General features: G+C 41.7%; 1 long non-coding RNA gene across 1 annotated transcript in view; it reads left to right on the top strand.

The window, feature by feature from the left end:
- The first annotated feature begins 7,519 nt into the window (after positions 1-7,519).
- Positions 7,520-24,934, top strand: part of LOC122548388 — an 18,003-nt gene continuing 588 nt past the window's right edge. Inside the window, exons 1-2 of the long non-coding RNA XR_006311223.1 lie at positions 7,520-7,531; positions 17,559-17,561. This is a non-coding gene — a long non-coding RNA (uncharacterized LOC122548388). The remainder of the gene's footprint in view (positions 7,532-17,558; positions 17,562-24,934) is intronic.

Here is a 24,934-nt window from a genome sequence, read left to right as displayed (position 1 = left end):
CCAACCCTCGAACTCAGCACCACCTTCCTAACCTGCAATCTTCTTCCTGACCTCTCCGGCCCCCACCCCCACTCTGGCCTATCACCCTCACCTTAACCTCCTTCCACCTATCGCATTTCCAACGCCCCTCCCCAAGTCCCTCCTTCCACCTATCTGAGCCTGCTTGGCACACTTTCCTCATTCCTGAAGAAGGGCTCATGCCCGAAACATCGATTCTCCTGCTCCTTGGATGCTGCCTGACCTGCTGCGCTTTTCCAGCAACACATTTTCAGCTCTAAATAAGATTAGTTTAATTAAATCATTAATAATGGGGAAATCAATGGAACTGAAGAGTGACAAATCTCCAGGACTTAATGATTTCCAGGTATGGGTATGAAAGGAGGTAGGAGAGCACATTGCCGATGCCCTAACCATAATCTTTCAGAGTTGCTTGGATTCAGGAGTTGTGCCCCTGGATTGGAAATTTGCTCATGGCACTCTGCTCATTAAGAAGTTTGAGAGAGGGAAACCAGGGAATTACAGACCAATTAGCCTCACGTCTGTGATGGAGAAATTGGAGTCTATAATCAAGGATAGGGTAACTGATCACCTCAGACTGAGAATGATAGATTAGGATATTTTTAGAAGACATAAAGTTAGGTACAATGGATGTCCAACGGGATTTGGAGGTTCAGGTGCATAGCTATTTGAAATGCCACAAACATTTGCAGAAAATAGTCAAGAAGGCTACGGAATGCTGGCCCTCACATCTAATTGGAGTACAAGGATGCAGACATTATGCTACAGTTATATAAAACCCTACTTCAACCCCACTTAGAACACTGTGAACAGTTCTGGGTATCACATCTTGAGAAGGAGGTTTTGGCCCAGGAGTGAGTTCAATGCAGGTTTACAGGAGCGATACTTGGACTTCAGTGGTTAAATCATGAGGAGAGATTAGACAAATTAGGCCTTTATTCTACAGAATTTATAAAGTGAAGGGGTGACCTAATTGAGGTCTTCAGGACATTAACAGATAAAGGCAGGGTAGATAAAGATAAACGATTACCACTGTTCAAAGATTCTAGAATCGGGGGCATAGTATAAGAATTAGGGCTAGGCCATTCAGGAGAGATATTAGAAAGTACCTCTACATGCAAAGAGTATTGATGGTTTGGAATTCTCTTCCTCAAATGGCAGTTGATGCCAATTCAATTGTTAAATTTATATCTGAGATAGTCAAACTTTTATTACATGAGGGCGTCAAGGATTATGGGCTCAAGGCAGGCATGTAGAGGTAGGCCACAGAGGTGGGGAAAGACCACCATGTAAGGTCTGCCCACCAAAGAAGAACAGGGAGCCCACTCAGTAATTGGGCTGTGCTGATGCCTCAGATAAATATCTGGATGGTCAATATACAGACTTGTATATACGAATGATTAAATCCGATCACTGTATGTAAAGAAATGGAATGTATACATATAAATGGCATCACCAATTGTATAGGTATCAAAGTACTTTTATGAATAAAGTATATTTTTGAAATAAAAAAAATTTGGACCATTTTTAGTACTCTTCTAATATTGTTGGTAGACCTACGACCCTAAATAAAACCTGTCTGGTTCTCCTTTACGATAATAGGCAATACCCTCTCTAGCCTTAATGCTAGCATTTTCGACAGAAGTTTAAAATCCACGTACAGTAACGATATGGGCCTGTACGAAATGCAATCCTCTCAGGCCTTTCCTTTCTTAAGAATAAGATGAATATTTGCTTCTCTCAAAGAGGATGGGAGGCAGCCCTGACTGTATGAATAATTGTACATATCCAAGAGTGGCCCGGCCAGCTTGTCTATAAACTCCTTATAAAGCTCACTTTGAAATCCATCTGGGCCAGTCTCTTTACCACTCTGGAGCAGCCTCACCGCTTCCTGTATTTCCTGAATTGTCAGGGGGGCATTCAGAAAGGAAGCCTGCTCTGAGGTTACACTTGGAAGGTCCAGTGTCTTAAAAAAGGATTCCATCTTCATCATTCTGTCCTCACAACCCTCCGAGCGGTACAGCTCAAAGTAAAACTTTCTAATTGCTGCATTAATCTTTTTAGCATTGCAAGGAAGAGTACTCTCTCTGATGGATGTAATGGATTGGCGGGCCTTCTCCTTTCTGTCCAAGTGCACTAGCTATCTACCCGGTTTATCACCATACACAAAAATAATCTCTGTTTCACAAAAGAAATTTCCCTCTTTGCTGTTTGGGTGAGAGGAGCATTCAAAGTAGCCCTAAGGGCTGTAATCCACTGCAATTTGGTTATAGACAGTCTGTCAAAGTATGCTAACTCAGCTGCCTTCAGGCGAGCTTGAGCAAACGCTGCTGCTCTCCCTCTGCCGCGTCCAGGTCGCCGAGTAAGAAGTAACCAAACGCTGTGTATAGGCCTTGGCAGTCTCCCACAGCACCGATGGATTACTGGCTGTACCAAAATTAATATTCCAAAAGATTTTAAACTCCCCTGAAAAATACTCTATAAACTTGCTATCTTTCAGGAGGAAAGGATCCATACGCCAGTGCCGGGAGCCTGTCCCGCTACCACCAGCATTGACCTCCATGTACACTGCCACATGATCGGAAACGGTTATGTTCCCTATTCTGCAAGACAGCACCGAGTTCAAAAAGGTCAGTGGGACAAAATACATGTCAATCCCAGTATAGCACTTATGTGGATTAGAGAAAAAGGTGAAATCCCTACCTTCGGGGTGAAGACATCTCCACACATCCACCAACCCCAGCTCCCTGTTCAGGTTCACCAACTGCCTGGATTGCAGGGACAGACCCACAAGACCCCTAGGCATCCTGTTCACCTTGGGGTCAATAATATGATTAAAGTCTCCCCCTATAATTGTATGACGTGCCCCAAGGGCCATCAATCTAGAAAACACATCTGTTAAGAACTTAAGGGGGTGTGCCGGGGGGGCAATATACATTCAAGATCCCATATTCCTCTCCAAGTATTAAAACTTTAAGAATTATGAATCACCCGCACACATTCTTAATTTGGCCTAGCATTTGAAATGGGAGGTTCTTCCAGATAAGAATAGCAACTCCTCTACTTTTCGAATTAAAGGATGAGAAAAACACCTGGTCGAATCCTCCCTGTTGCAACTTCAAATGCTCCTTATCTGTTAGATGCATTTCTTGCAACAAGGCTACATCGACCTTCTCTTTTCGAAGGTTTGATAGCGTTTTCTTTCTCTTAATTGGTGAATGACTTTCCTTAATATTCCAGGTGCACCATTTAATCGAATGGTGAGCCATGAACATCCAAAACAGTCCATGAACCCCCGGGATGAAGAACCCCATTCATAACACACCAAGTGAAAACCATAAACAGTTCGTATAAATTTAAAAATGCAACTTGTGTAACTACCAAATCAAAACTTCTAATAGCTACTTCTACAACATACCAACATATAACATAAATGAAAGGAGACTTTTCCCCTTGTCCACAGGGAGTGCTCATACCACCCATTAGCCTCACCATGACTCCTTCCAGCTGAAGCCATGCCCCTGCCCCAGATTGCACAAAGTAAGAAGAAAATACAAACATCTTAAAAAAAAAGTTAAAAGTGGGCACTCAACCCACCCCCTCCACACTGTACCCTAGGCACTCCTGGTAGAACGTTAAAAAATAAATAACCTCTCCCCACTTCCTCCCACTACCACCACATCCCAAACCAGAAAAGAAGAACGAAAGGAAATAATAAGAAAAAAAAAACAGGAAAACAATAGATGAGAGGAACGGAGGGAGAAGGAACAGGCGAGAAAAAAAGGTAAATAATTTTGATCCCAACATATATTAAAAAAAACAAGACCACCCCCAACAACCCGGTAAATCAGGCAAATTATAGAGACAAAATGAAATAAACATAATTGTCCATATTATTCAAGCCAGTCAGTCTATTTTAAAGTATCCAAGAAGTCCTTTGCTTTTTCTGGTGAATCAAAGCCAAACACACACCCTCTGTGGCTGAAACGCAGTATTGCCGGATATCGACCGGAATACTGGATATTCAAGTTCCTCAGCCGCCTTTTTACTTCATCAAAGGCCTTCCTCTTATGAATCATGACCAGAGAGAAGTTTTGGACAAGCATAATTCATGAGCCTTTATATATTAGAGCCTGAGGATCCTTCCCCAGTGCTCTCCAGGCTTCCAGCATCATTTGTTTGTCTCTATAATGCTGGAGTCGCACAAGGAGCGGGCGGGGGTGCTGGTCCGATCCGGGGCCTGCGCACTGTGATCCAGTGGGTCCCCTCGACCTGCACTCAGCCTACCTCAACTTCCAGCTTCAGAAACTGTGTGAGCCATTGCTCCAAGAAGTTGATGAGCTGGCCTTCTTCCTCCCATTCAGGAAGCCTCACCAAACGGATGTTCTTCCGACGATCTTGATTTTTGAGGGCATTGACCTGCTCCTCTAAGGCCCACACAAGCTGTTCCAGGGCCTGGGTGTGACCTGTCGAGGATTCCACCACTGTTTCAGAGGCCATGGCCCGTTGCTCTGCCTCCCTGACACACTACCCGAGGCGTTGGATCTCTTGGTCATGCCTCTGCAGCATGACCGAGGTCGATTCAAGTCTGACCCTGGTCTCCTCCATCAACGAATCAATGTCTCTCGGAGTTTCATGAACTCCGAGATCAGGCTCTGCTCCATCGGTGAGTCCCCTGGGGTGCTAACAGAGGCCGACGCTACGGCCACGGGTGTGTCCGTTGTTGCGGGGGTTAGGGGGCGTCCCTGCCTAATGCAATCCTTATGCTCCTTTCCCTTTGGTCATTTTCTTAACAATTTCAAACTAATACTAGATAGTTCTAGGGGTTAAGAAATGGTTATTTTCAGCACATTAAGTAGTAAAGGGAGGGTGAGTGCCCCACTTTGACTGGGTTCTGGTGCAGAGCTCAGCAAAGCAGACCTACCAGGTTGCCACCATCTTGAATCCCTCAAGACAAAGCCTATTTAAATTGCTGTCATCGAGTAAACTAATGAGTGATGGGTCCAATTTGGGCCTTAATAATGAAAATATCACTGTTACACTGGAGAAACTTGGTAAAAATAAAAGGATACCCAGTCATTCATTTTGTGTAAGTTCCAGATTTTTAACCATCTGAAATATTGCTCTCTTTTACAGAGTTGACACAGGAGAAATCCCTGTTTCAATCTTTTTTAACTCTCTTGTAGGATGTGGAGATTTTCGATTCATTCATGGGATAACGGTGTCACTGACTAGGCCAGCATTTATTGCCCATCCCTAATTGCCCAGAGGGCTGTGGGTCTGGAGTCACATGTAGGCGGAAGTGGTTACTGCAGATGCTGGGGATTAGAGTCAAGATTAGAGTGGTGCTGGAAATGCACAGCAGGTCAGCAGCATCAGAGGGGCAGCAAATTCGATGTTTCAGGCAAAGGCCCAAAGGAAACGTTGATTTTCCTGCTCCTCAGATGATGCCTGACCTTTTGTGCTTTTCCAGCACCATTCTAAATTGGAGTTACATGTAGCCCAGACAGTTAAGGTTGGAAGTTTCCTTCCCTATAGAGCATTTGTGAACCAGATGAGTTTTTCTGATAATCAGCAATAGTTTATGGTCAACATTAGACTCTTAATTCCAGATATTTATTGATTTCAATTCCAGCATCTACCATGGTGGGATTCAACTTTGGGTCCCCAGAACATTACCTGGGTCTCTGGATTAACAGTCCAGTGATAATACCAGTGATAATACCACTAGGCCATTCCCCTCCAGGCTGGACCAGCATTTATTGTTGCTCCCTACTTGCTCTTGAGGAGGCAATGGTGCGCTGATGTCTAGAACAGCTATAGGATTTTGACCAAGTAGCACTGAAGGAAGAGTGATATATTTCCAAGCCAGGATGTAGAGTGATGTGGAGGGGAACTTGTTGCGGTAGAAGTTTTTACTGGATATGTATGGATACAACTGTTTGAGCTCGTGACTCATTCAAGCCCATTACCGTGTCTTTATATTCTCTTAACTCAATCTTTTCAATCAACTGGTTTGCCATTTTTCATATACTTCAGCACATCCTAAACTCTGCTCCCTTTATCTTTACTGACACCCAGCTGTATTCACCTCTCACTCCTGTACTCACTGACTGATGTAGGCTTCCAGTCTAATAATAGCATAATTTAAATATTTTCAACAACAGGAAATAAAATACATCAGATGGTTTGTGTGATTCAAATACAGAAAAAAAATCTGTTTCTTAATTTCCGTGGGAACAAAATCTCTGAAGTGAGTGGATTACCTTGATGGACTCTGAAAAACTTTGATTCAGTTGATTGTTATTGTCAATTGTCTGTCTCTTTTCTCTAATCCTGATCTTATGGTTATGCTTCCACAACACTCATTATATTTTGTGTATTTAATTTTAGTCTGTAAGATCACTGAAAAATGTATGGTGAGAGTAATTCAACCTTACACTATATGGACTGTTGTGGTGAAAGAAGGCAGCTCACCTCTACCTTCTCAAAAGCAGCTCGGGATGGCCCAGGCAACAACTCCCTCATCTCATGAACTGATTTAAAAAATTTAAAACTACAGAAAACAAATTGGAGCTAACGAACCGTTCAGTGAAGATACATTGAAATAATCCAAGGAATTAATTACTGCAGTCATGAAGACCTCTAAAATTGAGTTGTTTTCGGTGGTGTAGAAAGGTTTAAAAGGAAGAGTCATAGAGTCATAGAGATGTACAGCATGGAAACAGACCTTTTGGTCCAACTCTCCATGCTGACCAGATATCCTAACCTAATCTAGTCCCACCTGCCAGCACCCGGCCCATATCCCTCCAAATCCCTCCTTTTCACATACTCATCCAGATGCCCTTTAAATGTTGCAATTATACTAGCTTCCACCACTTCCTCTGGCAACTCATTCCATACAGGTACCACCCTCTGCATGAAAAAGTTGCCCCTAATGTCTCTTTTATATCTTTCCCCTCTCACCCTAAACCTATGCCCTCTAGTTCTGGACTCCCTCACGTTAGGGAAAAGACTTTGTCTATTTACCCTATCCATGCTCCTCATGATTTTATAAATCTCTAAGGTCACCCCTCAGCTTCTGATGCTCCAGGGAAAACAGCCCCAACCTATTCAACCTCTCCCTACAGCTCAAATCCTCCAACCTTGGCAAAATCCTTGTAAATCTTTTCTGAACCCTTTCAAATTTCACAATATCCTTCTGATAGGAAGAAGACCAGAATTGCATGCAGTATTCCAAAAGTGGCCTAACCAATGTCCTATACAGCTGCAACACGAACTCGAAAGGAATATTTAAGCCAATCAAAATGTTTAGCCCATGCAATGTTTCCTACTTTCTACAGGTTCTGGTTGGATACAAACACGTCAATTGCATAGATAGATGTACATCTGGAATCTCTGCTTGATACAACAGGAAGGAGGCCGTTTCACCAATTGTGGGCTTGTGTTGCCCAATTAGTCCCACTTCCCACTTCTTTCCCTATCATCTTACAAAGTTTCTTTGTTTAACCATGTATTCAATTCCATTTTATAAGATTTGTTGAGTCTGCTTGCACTACTCTTTCAGTTGGCACATTCCAGATCAGAATGGGATCAAGTGATATGGGAAAAAGAAAGTATGCGGGGTTAAGGTTGATCTGATTGGCCCCATGATCTCATTGAATGGCAAAACAGACTTGATGGGCTGTATGTCCTTCTTCTGCTCCTACATCTATGGTCTTGTGATCCATTCTTATGCTGTATAAATGCATTATTTCTTTTAGCAATAAGATCTGTCAATATTCTTCTGCTGATCATCACTGCCTTCAAAGGAAACTTATGAGCATTTTAAGATTCCCACAGCATCACCCAACGAGCTGTAATTGCAGATATTCCAAAGAAGTATTTAATTTCCAGCTTGCATTCTCAGCCCTGTGTCATTGGCATATTCCTGTGCTATTTTTTGAAAGGATTGCGTAGGAACACTGTTTCTACTCTTACAAAAGTGGGATAAGCATCAATTAAAATGAACTTAGACCTACCCAAGACAGGAATTCAACTCATGAGGTGCTCTCACAGAACGTCCCAGATCATATTACTCAGTACAAGTGCATTTTTCTGACTAATTGCATAATAATCAGATGGTGATTATGTTTTCTATATACCTGTTATTTAAAGGCAATATTTTGTCAGCCCTTTGCCTAAATCAGCTATTAATTTCTTAAATAGATTTTCTCTTACTTCCAGCTGTACCAGCTGCAGCTGGGCTTTTCTTTTCATTTTGGCTGTTATGAATTTTCATTGAGCAATAATGGATCCTATAAAGAAATGACTCCATCAGCTGTTTGCAAAAAACCTGAATGGATCTGGGAAATCAAGATAAAATTCTGGGCATTTCATGGCAGGGTAGAATCTAATTAATCAAAAACAGGTCCGAATGCTCACTGCAATAGTAAAATTGTTTAAAGCAACCACTTCATCAGCTTTAAGCATGATTCCTGACTGAGTAAAACTTGTAGAGCCACAGGGAAATGGCAGCAGACTGGCATTCAAAGGATGAATGTAGCTTTGGACATCTCTGCAGGAGTTCCTCAGGGACGTATCCTAGGCCCAACCATCTTTATCTGCTTCATCAATAACCTTCCCGAAGGTAAGAAATGGGAATGTTCACCGCTGATTGAATAATGTTCATGATTAGATTAGATTCCCTACAGTGTGGAAACAGGCCCTTCGGTTCAACAAGTCCACACCGACCCTCCGAAGAGTAACCTACCCAGACCCATTTCCTTCTGACTAATTGACCTAACACTATGGGGCAATTTAGCATGGCCAATTCACCTGATCTGCATATCTTTGGACTGTGGGAGGAAACAGGAGCACACGGAGGAAACACACGCAGACACAGGGAGAACGTGCAAACTCCACACAGACAGTCACCCGAGGCTGGAATCGAACCTGGGACCCTGATGCTGTGAGGCAGCAATGCTAACCACTGAGCCACTCTGCTGCCCACTCACAGCTCCTCAGATACTGAAGCAGTCCATGTCCAACTACAGCAAGACCTGGGCAACATCCAGAAATGGGCTGAAAAGTAGCAAGTAAAATCATGCAACAAATGTGGTAGGCAAAGCCATCTCCAACAAGAGAGAGGCTGATCATCACCCCTTGATGTTTAATTATATGGCCGTTGTTAAATTCCTTACCATCAATGCCCTGGAAGTTACAATTGACCTCATTCTGAACTAGAATAGTCATATAAATAATGTAATAGCAACCCTGGTAATTATAGACCAGTGAGCCTTACTTCAATTGTGGGTAAAGTATTGGATAGGTTTATAAGAGGTAGGATTTATAATCATCCAGAGAGGAATAAGTTGATTAGGGATAGTCAATACAGTTTTGTGAAGGGTAAATCGTGCCTCACAAACCTTATTGAGTTCTTTGAGATAGTCATCAAACAGGTGGATGAGAGTAAAGTGGTTGATGTGGTGAATATGGATTTCAGTGAGGCATTTAATAAGGTTCCCCACAGTAGGCTATTGCACAAAATACGGAGGCATGGGATTGAGGGTAATTTAGTGGTTTGAATCAGAAATTGGCTAGCTGCAAGAAGACAGAGGGTGGTGGTTTATGGGAGATGTTCATCCTGGAATTCAGTTACTAGGGGTGTGCCATAAGGATCTGTTTTGGGGCCAATGCTGTTTGTTATTTTTATAAAAGACCTAGATGATAGTGTAGATGGATGGGTTTGTAAATTTGCGGATGACACTAAGGTTGGTGGAGTTGTGGATAGTGTTGCAGGTTACAGAGGGACATTAATAAGCTGAAAAGCTGGGCTGAGAGGTGGCAAATGGAGTTTAATGTGGAAAAGTGTGAGGTGATTCACTTTGGAAGGAGCAACAGGAATACAGAGTACTGAGCTAATGGTAAGATTCTTGGCAGTGTAGATGAGCAGAGAGATCTCGGTGCTCATGTACATAGATCCCAGAAAGTTGCCACCCAGGTCGATAGGGTTGTTAAGAAGGCATACGGTCTGTTAGCTTTTATTGGTAGAGGGATTGAGTTTTGCAGCCACGAGGTCATCCTGCAGCTGTACAAAACTTTGGTACAACCGCACTTGGAATATTGCATACAGTTCTGGTCACCGCATTATCGGAAGGATGTGGAAGCTTTGGAAAGGGTTCAGTGGAGATTTACTAGGATGTTGCCTGGTATGGAGGGAAAGTCTTATGATGGATATAGGACAGATGTCAGAGGTAGTTCCTTTACTCAGAGAGTAGTCAGGGCGTGGAACGAACTGCCTGCAACAGTGGTAGACTCACCAATTTTAAGGGCATTTAAATGGTCATTGGATAAACATATGGATCAAATGGAATACTGTGAGATAGATGGGCTTCAGGCCGATTTCACAGGTTGGTGCAACATCGAGGCCGATGTAATGTTCTATGTTCTAATGATTAGCACTGCTGCCTCACAGTACCACAGACCTGGATTCCATTCCAATTTCGAGTGACTGTCTGTGTGCAGTTTGCACGTTCTCCCTGTGTCTGCATGGGTTTCTGGTGGATGCTCTGGTTTCTTTCCACAGTCCAAAGATGTGCAGGTTAGGTAGATTAGTCATGATAAATATAGGGTTGCGGGGATAGGCTGGGGATAACTCTGTGTGGAATGCTTTTCAGAAGGTTAGTGCAAACTCAATTACCTAAATGGTCTCTTTTCACACTGTATGAATTCTATGATTCTCAGTCCACCGACATACAGTGGCAGCAGTTTGTACTATTTACAAATTATAGTGCAGTAACTCAGTAAGCTTTCTTTGTTAACATCCACTTGACACTTCACCTCAAGGGAAATAGGATTCTGTTTCTCTCCTATTTAAAGATTTTGTTTCTCCTCTGCTTATCATCCAAGACAAGAATGTCAGTATTTATCACCTGGGTGTTTGGTGGGGTGTTCAGCTGATATGGGCCCCAAGAGGTTCTATCGCACACAGGCCAAGAAATTGCAGGCGCATAAACTCTTATCACCTAGAAAGATAAGGGGACTATGTGCACAGGAACATCACCATCTGCAAGTTACCCCCGAGCCAATCACCATCCTGACTTGCCCTCCAAGGAAAGATCCGAAACAAAAAAACAAAGTTTTGTGATGATTGGTTAAGTGGGCACTAATCAACCAATTATTGTTGACCAATGCAGTTAAAGGGAACCCGGTTATGGCAAAGGCCTGCAACGTTTTGTATTTTAAAGCAATAACAATAATCTCCAGAGTACTGGAGTCATCACCAAGTACGCTGCATTTATGGCACTAATACTATTTTACTTTTGTTTCACAACTTTCCTAAGTAAGAATTAACTGTCTGATCCCAGTTGCTGTGCTGTAGTGATCCTGGTTGAAATGATTTTATTACGATGAGGGTACGAATAGATGACTTCCTTGTCACCTTCCTTCAATTTCTCCAGCTGCTTTTTATATATTTAGCTTTTCCGTTCCAAGTAGTATGATACTAATGTTGAGATAGAGTTTCGCAATTGCCTAGTGGTCGTCTAACTCCGTGAATAATTCAGTTGTACATCCTTACCAGGTCTATCTAATTTCCCCAGTTGCAAGTTTCTGAACTGGTGTACAGAAGTGAGTAAGCGGGTAATCAGGAGATAATATTGAATGAGTGAGTTGGACCACAGGAATATGATGCAGCATATTACTGCAGTGAATTCTAATTAAACTTCTTCTCATCATCATCGGCAGACACCACCAGAAAGTGTATTTTCTGCTCCTGCTTCTTGTCATCATTAACTTCCTCCTCTTTGCCATCCTCCACTCCCTATGGCTATGATTGATTTGCAGGAAAGTGTCATTTAAGCTAAAAATAATAATGCAATGCTCAAAGCTCCTCACAGTTCCTCAAAATTCCTCACAGTTAAAAAAGACTGTAGATGCTGGAAACCTGAAACAAAGACAGAAATTGCTGGAGAAACTAAGCAGATCTGGCAGCATCGGTAGGGATAAAGCAGGGTGAAGTTTCAAGTCAGGTGATCCTTGTTTGGAACTGTTCTGGTGAACTCATCATTCTCTCTCCAGATGCTGCCAGATCCGTCCAGCTTCTCCGGGAAGTTCTGTTTTTGTCTCTCATGTTTTTGCTGGTAATCTTCTCAACAACCAGTTGATGTCGCTCTTGTCTAGCAAGTGGCTCAAATTCTCTAATTAAGGAAAGGTTTTGCAATAATCAGTACTCTCCTGGCAACTACTTGTGAGTATATTCTTCACGAGATGAATTCTGTGTTAAGTCTGATCAGAGCTTGCTTGATGGCACCTGCTGGTTTGAAGAATTTTAATTTTGCAATGATGAAAGCATGCAAAAAGGATCGGACCTGCCAGACTAGCTCATATATCATTTCACTTATTAATTACACCTATTTACTAAACTGCATGCATTATTCAGTTTATAAATATTAACTACTTCTAGTTTTTAATTATTTCTGATAGATGATTTCTTAAGACAACCTCTAGAATTCGGACTCAGGGTATAACTTGTCCATGCAGCTGTGTGAACAAACATAATGTCTCTGTAGGTAAGCTTGGCCTTGATCTGAGCATCTATTTTGGGGAACTCGTTGATCAGTCATCCTATCCATCATTTGCTATGGAATCACAAACTTAATTAGATTGTCTGTTCTCTACAATTTTGTGGGAAGACGTTTGGTATGTTCCGTTGGATGGTAGGTTTGTGAAACAGTGTGATGTCAGTATTGCCAGTTCAATCCCTGTACAGCTGAGGCCATCAGAAAGGTCCGACGGCCTCAACCCCATGCCTTGCCTAAGGCCTCATGACTCTTAGGTTAAGCTCACCATCAACCCCTCAAACAAGAGAACAGTCTCTGGGATAATGGCAACTTTCATTCATTTGGAAAGTGAATGATGTGGTTCTAATATTACCCTAAGTTTAGAGCTAACACATTCTTTAACTGCATAAAATGATGTAATTTTGCATGTTAGATTGAGTAGATAGACTGCGAATTGCTTCTTCTCCTCCAAGAATTACTTATTGCACAATGTAAATTTCTGGAGAGGCATCAGATGATAGAAATTAGGTAAGATTGCCCAAATCACTTTGCTTTGATTCAACTACACATTAGGGATGAATTTTATCGGGGTTACTTTCCTTGGCACTTCAACACCTGTCACCACTACCATTTGAAAAGTCAGTCAGTGGCTTAAGTCTGGCAGTTCACCAGCAATAACACTGGAGATAGTTTTATTTACTTGATAGTGAGACTACTGTCCTTCAGCAACAGGAACTCCTGTTTTTGGAGCTTGACTGCGAATTGAATTAGTCAGCAGCTCCTATACTTCCAGCAGTGTTGCCTTTCCAAAGCCATTCACCAGTCTGGGAGCATGCCCTCCCAGCACGCAGCCCCATGAGCTGATAGATATCTGAATAGGCCGGTAGCACTGGGGGGGGGGGGGTAGATTTTAGATTAGATTAGATTAGATTACAGTGTGGAAACAGGCCCTTCGGCCCAACAAGTCCACACCGACCCGCCGAAGCGAAACCCACCCATACCCCTACATTTACCCCTTACCTAACACTACGGGCAATTTAGCATGGCCAATTCACCAATTTTGGTCAAGGTCAGAAGCCAATAACGTCAGGTTAGAGTCCAACAGGTTTATTTTCAATCACAAGCTTTTGGAGCACTGCTCCTTCATCAGGTGAAGTGGGGGGAGCTTCTTACCTGTACCTGCACAGCGTGACCCCAAATGTGGCCCCAGGGCAGGGCTGCTGTCTCTGTGGAAAATTTGGCCCCACGTCAGTGGTTATTCCAACATTGAGACATGGGGCATAACACTCAGATGCTAATATTACTCTTCTAACCACTGCACATTGTTTTCCACCATTAATACACTTTTGCATCCCTGTGACATTGAAACTTTTTAGAAATCTTTTATCAAATTTTGAGACCCTGAACATAGATTGTCATAAGATTTGCAACAGCCGACGTGGATTACTACGGTCTGAAAAAAAAGTCAAGGAAAGTGTTTTGCTGGATATTAGATTGTGGTCATTTAAGAACCAGCTGCATTATACAATGTAATGGAACACTCAAGAAGCTTAACACCATCCAGGACAAAGCAGCTTGCTTGGTCAAAACCTCCTCCACCACTAACATATCGTGGCTGCAATGTATGTCCATGTTTCACGGCAACACCGTGCCATCATTTCTTGTACAACATAGGTCAATGTTCTATTTCAAAGTAATTTTACAAAGGTTTTCAGATAATAACTAAGCAGAAGTTGCTTCAATTGGCCCAAAGCTCAGTAATCAGAGAAGATGAATTCAATATACTTGGCAAAAAGCAAAGAAGGGAGGTGAAAATTCCTTGTGCAGTCAGTTGATATGGTGTGGGACACACTGGCTGAAATGCTATTTGAAGTAAATTTGATATTAACTTACAAAAGAGAATTGGATATTTAATAGAACATACAAAAAATTTAAATAAGTTATTAATTTGATAATTGTACCAAAGAGCAGAGGGAGGTATAATATACATCACAGTCATAATGGGCTGAATGGCCACCTTCTGTACTGTATTCTTCTATGATAATGTTTTATAAAATTGCACAACACTTAAATTTCAGTCTCGTTGTTTACAACACACTCTAAATCCCATTGAGGAGATTGCTACCTTGTAATCCACATATTAATTGCTTTCTATGTATATCAGTAAGCTTGACGTCATGATTTATTATTTGTTCTCCATTCGAACATGGTACAGCAGACTATTTGCATAACAAACAGGGACTTTTGAAGAAATTACTTCTTGTAGTTTATTGACTATTTTTCATTCACTGCACTTAAGTGATAAATTATTGCAAGTCTGTGTTGTCATGCGTTACATGGAAACACTTTCAGCAAGTGAGAATTCCCAGGGGAACTTGCTGTGGAGTTTTTAGGCTTGTGTATAAACATATTCTTAATGCCAATCTCCACCTCCAACACTGAGCTTCCATATTCTTTCACATTGTGACAGCAAGTTACCTCCCTGCAGCTGTTAAGACAATGCACTTGAAATAGTGGCACACAAGTTGGTGTTTGATTGTTACTGGAACAAGATTTATACAAGGTGAAAGTCAATGAAAAATGTTTTATTTTTCTCAATATTTACATCATTTGTTAGACGTACCTAAGGAAAATAATCTGGTACAGTACTGAGATTTATTCAGTGTGGACAGTTTTCCATAAATAATGATTAAATTTTGGAAGTAAATTGTGTGACATCTATCAAATGTAGAATTGTAAAGACCCGTTGCAGGATATATTTTCATAAAGAACTTTGCACCAGCACTGAATGAAAATATGTGTAAGCCACCCAATATCAAATAGCAACAAAATATTTTAGAATTAACCAGATAGATTTTCATAAAACTTTGATCAGGGTCACTATTATTGTGATGAGCTTTTAATTCCAGATTTATTTAATTGAATTAATTTAAATTCTCCAGCTACTTCCGTGGGGTTTTAGCTCATTCACTCGAGAATGTTAAGTAAGATGAGACAAGTGTTGATCGCCAGCAGGAAGGCAGTATGACCACTGCATTATCACTTCTGGGAAGACCAAATGCATCTCTGTCAGTCAGGCGCTTGCCGAGCCAGCAGCAGGCCTTCCCACAAGATTACCTCCTGGGGCTGGATCCTCGCTTGCCAAGAGCTGCCAGGCACCTGACATCCCAATGCCAGACTCCTCAATCAAGGTACTGTGCCTCTGGATCCTTTGAGTGAGATCCACCACAATGCCAGAATCCAGTAAACAAACAGGATAATACTTGCTTAATTGCCATCCTTCTCATGTGGCAAGCATGCTTAAGTGGACAGTAATTGTGGGCATGTGCAAGAGAGAAATCTTACCCAATGTACTTCTCAAAACTAGAAATTTTGGCACATTTATAACTCTGAATCTCTTCAGTTTCACAACAAGTGGAACAATGTTTACCACTTTCCAAACATATCCTATTAATTATGTTCCCAATCCCGATGGAATCACTCATGTCTGATTTTCTTCCCATCTTGCCACACGCCAATCCTGGTTCAATTCTTCAAACACTGGATATCTGTCAAAACACCAAAATCCCTGGCACCAATGCCATATTTAAAATAAAACCAAAGCAGAGAGAAACTCAGTAGGTCTAGCATCATTTGTAGAGAGAAAACTGAGTTACTGTTTCAAGTCTAGAGACCCTTTCTCTGAATGTCAGGGCACTTTGTTAGAAAGGGTGACAATGCACAATATATGAAGTCCCATACTTCCATAAATTAGCTCTGGAAGCTCTGATGAAGAGTCATCTAGACTCGAAACGTTAGCTTGCTCGCTCTCCATGGATGTTGCCTGACCCACTGTGATCGCCAGCATTTTTTTGTTTTCCAGCATCTGCAGTAATTTTCTCCTACAAAAGTCTTCACTGGTTGGAATCAAACTTGGCACATAGGAAGATGGTTGTAGTTGTTGGAGGAAAGTCACCTCAGCTCCAGGACATCTCTGCAGGTATTCCTCAGGGTAGTGTTTTGGGTCCAAACTTGTTCAGCTGCTTCATCCGTGACTTTCCCCTCCATTATAAGGTCAGAAGTGGGGATGTTTGCCAATGATTTCACAATGTCCAACACCATTCGTGACTCCTCAATTATTGAAGCTGTCCACGTTGAAATACGATAAGATCTGGGCAATATTCAGGCTAAGGTTGAAAAGTGGCAAGTAATATTTGCAGCACGTAAATACCAGGCATTGACCATTGTTATGGAACTAAGCCAGACCACTCAAAACATTCTTAAGCAGGCACCCCAGATTATAGTTTTGCAATTTGTTTCGGTAAGTATACAGTGAACATTACCCGAAGTAAGTTAGCGAAGTTGACTACCAGGTTTTAAAACAGACAAAAATTTATTCACAAAATTACACAATGAAACACAAAGAACAGAATAAAAGACCACTACAGAACTCAGTCTATCCAAACTAGACTTAATTATGCTGTTCCGAATATACATAACAGTCCCAATAAGCAAACCTCCTTAAAAACAACAGTAAAAATGGAACAAATGGTTACAAGTTGAAGTTAGAAGGGCAGAAGGAGAGAGAGCTTTTGCAGCTTTTCACACAGACCACTGATGAACTTCTAACTAGTTCTGGACTGAACTGCTCAGCGAGAGAGCTGACCATTTCCCTTTCATTATACAGGTCACTTTTAAAACATGACCACTTTGGCCTGAAGTCTCAGGCCAAGTTTACATATTTAATCTCTACGCCAGACTAGTCACCTTAGAGCAGGGAGCTGTTTATGACCCCTCTGAAAAAAAAACCAAGGACACAGTATCCTTGATAAAAGGAACAGCTTTTAGCAAATAAAGGGGCCAGCTTTGTGACACCATCGCAATAAGGATAATCTAACTACCATCCCTTGATATTCAATGACATTATCATCACTGAATTCCTCATTAACAATATCCTGGGAATTACCATCGACCAGAAGCTCAACTGGCTTCCTCATATAAATACAATGGTTGCAAGAGCAGGTCAGACATGAGGAATATTGTAGATTGCTCAAAGCCTGTCCGCCATCTGCAAGGGACAAAATGGGAGTGTGATGGAATATTCCTGCTTGCTTGGATGAATGCAGCTCCAACAACACCCATAAAGTTGACATCATCCAGGACAAAACAGCCTGCTTGATTGGCACTCCATCCACAAGCATCCGCTCCCTCCACCACTGACGGTTAGCAGCAGCAGGTAGATCTACAAGGTACACTGCAGAAATTCACCAAAGATCCTTAGATAGCATGTTCCAAATCCATGACCACTACCATCGAGAAGGACAAGGCAGTAGATACATGAGACCGCCACCACTTACAAGTTCCCCTCTAAACCACTAACCATCCTGGCTTTGAAATACATTCCCTTGCTTTCAGTGTTGCAGGCTCAAAATTCTGGAATTCCCTCCCTAAGGTCATTACTCGTCTACCGACAGGAATGCAGCAGTCCAAGAAGGCAGCTCACCACTACCTGCTCAAGGGCAACTAAGGACAGGCAATAAATGCTGGTCCAGTCACCCACATCCCATAATTATAAAATCATTTTAACACGAGTGTTCAGGATGTACAATGTATTGTCTGAGAGGGTGGTGGTCGAGGCCGGTTCAATTGAGGCTTTCTGAAATGAATTGAGTCATTATCTGAAAAAGAAGTATTTTAGGGCTATGGACAAAAGGAAGGGGGAGCCTTAGATCAGTTGTTCCTTGGGCTGACCAATACCGATATAAGTGGTCAAATCCCGCTTTCTGTTCTGTAACCATTCTATATTTCTGTGATTTTATGATAACATCATTAGTAAAGAAGAGTGATATGATTTAAAAGATAATAAGTATTAAAAATGTCATAAAATGTTGGTACTTCCTTTGTTTAGGGTAATTCTGTGAAACTGTTGCACTTATTAATGGACACATCAAAAATGAAACTTGTTTACATCTTTACTTGTAGTTCATTTTTATTTGTAAATGCAAGTTTGCATGTTAAAAATGTGCTTGCATATATTTTTCCTCTATTTGCTCTTCCGATGGGTGGTAGTTTTAGAGACATGCAGTCTTTAATTGAATATAGAAAGCAATGAGTTGTCTATTTTATTTATGTCCAGATTTATATAAGTCTTAACCATATGCTTATTTCTTTCCAAACTGCTGGCTTGTGCTATCTACAAGAAGGACAGGCAAGCACATGTTAACTTCAACTGCTGTAGGATAAATAAGGGTAATTATCTGTGGAGCCAGAGTAAATGGGTGAGATACCAATGAGTACTTTACATTGGTATTCACCAAAGAGAGGGACATGAGAGATGTTGAGGTTAGAGTAAGGTGTGTGAATAGTCTTGCGCATGTCAACATAATTAAAGAGGAAGTATTGGATGTATTGAAATATATTAAGATAGACAAGTCCCTAGGGTCAGACGTGATCTATCCCAGGATACTGTTGGAGGCAAGGGAGAAAATAGCTGGGGCTAACAGATATCTTTAGCCTCAGATGAGGTTCCAGAGAACTGGAGAATGGCCAATGTTGTTCCTTTGTGTAGGAAGATTACAGATAGTCCAGGGAATTATAGCCCAGTGAGCCTGACATCAATGGAAGGGAAGTGTTGGAGAAGATACTAAGAAACAGGAATTATTCACATCTGGAAGCAAATGGACTTGTCAGTGATAGGCAGCATGGATTTGTACAGGGAAGGTCATACCTCACCAACTTGATTGAGTTTTTTGAGGAAATGACAAGAATGATTGTTGAAGGAAGGGCAGTGGGCGTTGTCTACATGGACTTTAGTAAGGCATTTGATACAGAAGATAGAATCTCATGGGATGAGCTGGCTAGATGGATGCAAAACTGGCTTGGTCGTAGAAGACAGAGACTAACTTTTTGAAATGGATGTCAGTAACTAGTGGTGTTCTGCGAGGATCTGTTCTGGGACCTTTGTTGTATGTAATGTATATAAATGATCTAGAGGGAAATGTAGATGGTCTGATTAGTAAGTTTGTGAATGACACCAACATTTTCGGAGTTGCAGATAGTGAGGAGGATTGTAAAAGTATACAGCACAATATAGGTAGATTGCAGATTTGGGCAGAGAATTGGCAGATGGTCTTTAATCTAGACAAATGCGAGGTGATGCATTTTGGAAGATCAAATTCAGGTACGAATTATACAGTATACTATGTTATCCGACATTTGATTAACCTAACGAAATACTCCCGCCTGTGCCCTTTGGATAATCGAGGTTCCTCCATAAATGGCAGAACCCTTAGGAGCATTGACATACAGAGAAATCTGGGCATACAAATCCAAAGATCTCTGAAAGTGGTGACACAGATGCATTAGAATTAGAATTAAGTACAGAGAAAAATGTAGTCACCGCATTACAGCACCATCTCAGGTACAAAGGAACCTAGGGACATATTCTGAAAATCAAATGTTTTGGAAATAAAAAAGAAATTAGAAAAGTTAAAAAAAATCCAGTATTATAGGTCATTGAATAAATTGGAAAAATAAAGTAGTATGACGTTCGAAACATCAGTCTTTCTGATCCAGTCCATGCTGACACCCAGCCCCAAGGGAGATCTTCCCGCTTCACCTGCAGATATCGCCTTGCTGGCGCTGTCATCTTGAAGAATCTGCTTCCATGAGCACTTTCATCTCAATCGTTGAAGGAGCTTTGCCACTGCTGCGTCCAGCCCTGGACTCCAGTAGAAGGCCTCGCTGTCAATGGCCCTGAATGGCTGGAGAATCACTTTGCTGCTGCTGCCACCAGCCCCAGATGGATAAGGTGATCCAGATGACATACAGCACACATGCCTTCATCCATGGGGCATTGAATATGAAAATTGGCATGTTTCAGCTGCATAAAATTGCAGTTAGGCCACTTTTCGAATATTGCCTGCAGTACTGGTCACCACACTACTGGACTTGGATGCTTCAGAGAGGGTACAGGGAAGGTTTACCAGGATGTTGCATGGGCTGAACGGTTTTAGGTATGAGGAGAGCTTGGATAAACTCCAATTGTTTTCACTGGAGAGATGGAAGCTGAGGACCAACCTGATAGAGGTCTAGAAAATTATGAGAGGCAGAGTTAGGGTGGACAGTCAAAGGTTTTTTTCCCAGGGTGAAAAGGTCAAATACAAGTGAGCACAGGTTCAAGTAGAGAGGGGGAAAGTTTAGGGGAGAAGTGCAGGGGAGCTTTTTCACACAGAGGGTGGTGGGTGCCTGGAACGCTCTGCCAGTGGAGGTGGTGGAAGCAGGCATATTAGCAACATTTAAGGCATATCTTGAGAGATGTATGAATAGGAGGTGCACAGAGGGAATGAAATAATCATGGCTAGTAAGTAGGGGGTCTAAGTAAGGACTAGGAATTGGTGCAGATTTGGTGGGCCAGAGAACCAGTTCCTGTGCTGTATTTTATTATATTGTATGATAATACCTGGAAGTTCCTCTTCAAACACAGTCTCCAGAGTTGGAACCAAGCCACCAATCTTTCAACTTCCCTGAGGCAATATCCCGGAGCTCCACACCAGCAGCTCTGCGGGTGTCCCGACTTCACATGGATTTCAATGATTCAAGACGATGGTTCACCATCATCTTCTGAAGGGAAGTGAAGGAATGAGCAATAATTTCTGGCCTTGTTATCCAATGATTGAATTTTATGAATGAATCAAAATAATTTTTTTAAAAGTGTATGATGAGAGACTTACCTGACAAGTATTGATTTCTTCAATTCATGAACCACAATTATTCATAAACCATAAATGAACTTAGAAATCACATATACACAATCATTCCCCTGTCATATTGATGTTTTCTTTTGCTATGCACCCAGGTGGCAAGTTATCCATGGAAATATTGGGGATAAGAATTGCATGAAAGAAGTAAAAGTAATGATTCGGTTAACAACAGTAATAAAAAATAAGTTCACCACTTCCACAAAACAATAATGCATGGTTTAAAATCTGTAGCACCACAGTGCAGAGATACAGTGTTTTCTCAAAAATTATTAAGTCCTTTATTTGTGTCCTACTGTGTTGCGTAATGTGTGAGATTCAAAATGGAAGGCATGAGTTCTCCTGCTGATTGGGAAAAAGACCATTGGTTTGCATGTTCTGGGCAGGATGGTTGTGGAGCAGTCCTGACAGAGACCCCTCCCACTTAGAAACACATAAGCAGCAAATACATGAGAATGCCACCATGTGTAAGCGTCCTTCCAAACCATGCATCATTCTAACTTGGAACAATATTGCCATTCCTTCAATAACTCTGGATCAAAATACTGGAATGCCCTTCCTTATAGCATTATCCCTATAGCAACATCCCAAAGGTTGCAGAATTTCACAAAAAGGTGGCAGCTCACCACCAGCTCCTCCAGGGCAATTATTAATTGAAAATAAATGCAGGTCCAGCATTTTTTTTAAAAAGTCCCAAATCTATAGTGAAGCATGTTTGAAGAATTGGGTTTGCTGCAAATCTTTAACATTAATGTAACTGAATAACTTAATGTTAATTGGCTGGAGTGAAGGGTTTCACTCAGATTGATGACTGCCTCCTCCTACTCCTACATCCAGTTTCTAAGTTCCAGACTCCAGGATCTAGTACGTGCATGTTGGGGGGAATGGTCTCATGGCTACCCAGGGAGGTGAGGCTCATGGGTATAACGAGGCGGGTATGGGGGTTGTGGTGGAGACCCAGATAGGGAGGGAGCACCAGCAAAGGGAGCTTGTCACCTTGGAAGTTGGTTTTGACCCATTTGTAAAGCGACCCATTTGCAGATGTCTCTTCCCACTTCAGGATCAAATAGGGTCACCAACCTGGACCCTTAAGGGCCTCAATTATTAAAGGCGAGCAGCGTACCCTAAGCTTCACTCACACCCTCTGAAATTGTAGACACTCTGGGGAGAGGTGGGAGTGTGGCTGCAAGGACAATCTTCTCACTTTCAGACCTGGGTACAGAGATCCCACAAAATTCTGATCTCAATACTTTGACTGGTCATGTGGTTATAAATAAATACATTTTAATTTGAATGTTGCCCTTGAATTACACATGTATTCCATAACGTCCACTTGGTAATTCATTTTTGGGAGCTGCAAGGCAACGTTTATTGTCCATCCTCATTGTCATCATCATGAATCATCATGAGTTACAAATGTAGGGCAGAATTTCATGCCCTCTTCATGAAATGTTTGTGGCAGAAGGCATTTAATCAGGCAGAAAGGTGATGAGTACTAATGAGTGGCATTTGAGAGCCTTCGCCCTTTGCCATTGGTGCTCGTCCTGGTCAGTTCCAGCAGTGTGAGGAAAGGTTGTGAAATGATAAAATGTAAGTTCAGCACTGAATGCTGGGATGGTAACAATATTAAAGGACACTAGCTTATGACAGCACAGAGTGTTTCATCAGATAGTGGACAAAACCATTGTCTGGTGAAGGCAATTTTAAAATAATACCAAAATACGATTTATTAATTTTGCACATCCTTTGTTATTTTTCTTCAGACATTGACTGTGGTATATTGTTAAGCAGACATTTTTCTGAAACAAATTAGTTAGTACTGTTCCATAGATTTCCAAAGACAGGGCAAAGACTGCATTGGGTAATCAATAACCAATTGATTTACATGAATGTTTTAATATTTTGACATGAGCGATTCCCTAATCCTTCAGGACTCATTCTTTGTATGCTGTGGAAGAAGTTAGGTCAACTTGGAGAGTGGAAGAGAAAAGCACAGATGATTGTTTCAATGGCTGAGCTGTTAGGCAGAAAGAAGCAATTTTACACAGAAGAAAGAACATAGAACTGTACAGCACAGGAACGGGCCCTTTGGCCCACCATGTTGTGATGAACATGACATCAAATTAAACTAAAATTTTCTGCCTGCCATTCGTCCATATCCCTCCGTTCCTTGCATATCCATGTGCTTATCTAAAAGTCTCTTAAACCCCCCTATTGTCTCTGGCTCCACCATTACTCCTGGCAGCACCTTCCTGACTCCTATCACTTTATGTAAAAAAACTTGCCCATTATATCTCTTTTGAACTTTACCCCTCTCACCTTAAATGCATGCCCCCTGGTTTTAGACATTTTAAGTCTGGAAGAAAGATTCTGATCATCAACCCTATCTATGCATCTAATAATTTTAAAAACTTCTATCAAGTGTCCCGTCAGCCTCTGCCAGTCTGGAGAAAACAACCCGAGTTTTTCTAGCCTCTCCTTATAGTTCATGCACTCTAATCCAGGCAGCATCCTGGCAAAGTCTCCTGCACCCCCTTTAAAGCTTCTAAGCCTTCCTGTAATGAAGCAACCAGAATTGAATGCAATACTCTAAGTGTGGCCTAACCAAAATTTTGTAAGCAAGCAAAGCAGAAAATGCCATAAATATTCAATGGGTCAGGCAGCATTTGTGGAGGCGCTGTGCAAAATATTCCCAGCATCTGAACGATGAAGACCATGGCGAGGAAATTAGGAAAATCACATCATATGAACTTTAAAATGTGGAGGGCAAGAAGTTCCATTTTTCCAAATAGGTGTTGAATGGCAAGATGAGATTCTCACTGTTAAGAGGCCTGTTTGGATACATTAGCATTTCATTATTACTTAATCTTGTCACATTCATACATAGTTCCCCCAACCTCTCACTTGTCAGATCGAAACTAGATGGCAACAATGGAAGTCAGTGCAGTTGCCTGGTGACTCTAATTGCTTCTTGCTCCTGAGAGCCTCTGTCATGAAAGGCCAGCGCCAACATCTCACGGGCCACTCCATGGGCATTGGCCACTGACACACACCACAGAATCACTGACCTTGGCATCTGACACATACTAGCCTCATCAGCTCTTCATGGCACATTACCTCTAGTTCTACTTCTACCTTCAATGCTGCACTTTGGAGCACATTGGCACCTTTCTTGGAATGCTGTTGCAGGGACAATTTGCAAACAACAAAGAAAATCCATCTCATGGATTAGATGAGTCTGCATTTCAGAAGTTGCTGGCTTGCTGTCTTAGTGCACATTTACTTTCCACCTGCTTTGATGTTTACAGCATCCCTGCCTGACCTTTTGGCATTTTGCAATCCCTCCCCTTCGAGATGAACCTTGAAGGCACACAATACTTTTGTCTTGTCTTGGTGCTTAGCGCAAACACAAAGCCAAGATAGTTGTCAGCAGTCAAGGGAGAGGCCATGTTGCTGTATGGGACCACACTATGTCCAATCATACATGTGCAATGTGCACCAGCAACCAAAACAGCAAACACACTGCATGCATTGCAACCAAACAGCCATGTCACAAAATTGAAGAGGAGCAGTCCTCAGTCAAGCCAAGGGTTGCAGTATGATTAGTCATAGTCCAGGGACTTGAACAAAGGTAGT

The sequence above is a fragment of the Chiloscyllium plagiosum genome, chromosome 3 (assembly GCF_004010195.1).
Source record: "Chiloscyllium plagiosum isolate BGI_BamShark_2017 chromosome 3, ASM401019v2, whole genome shotgun sequence".
NCBI classification, from domain to species: Eukaryota; Metazoa; Chordata; class Chondrichthyes; order Orectolobiformes; family Hemiscylliidae; genus Chiloscyllium; species Chiloscyllium plagiosum.
This window is presented reverse-complemented; position numbering and strand designations above follow the sequence as displayed.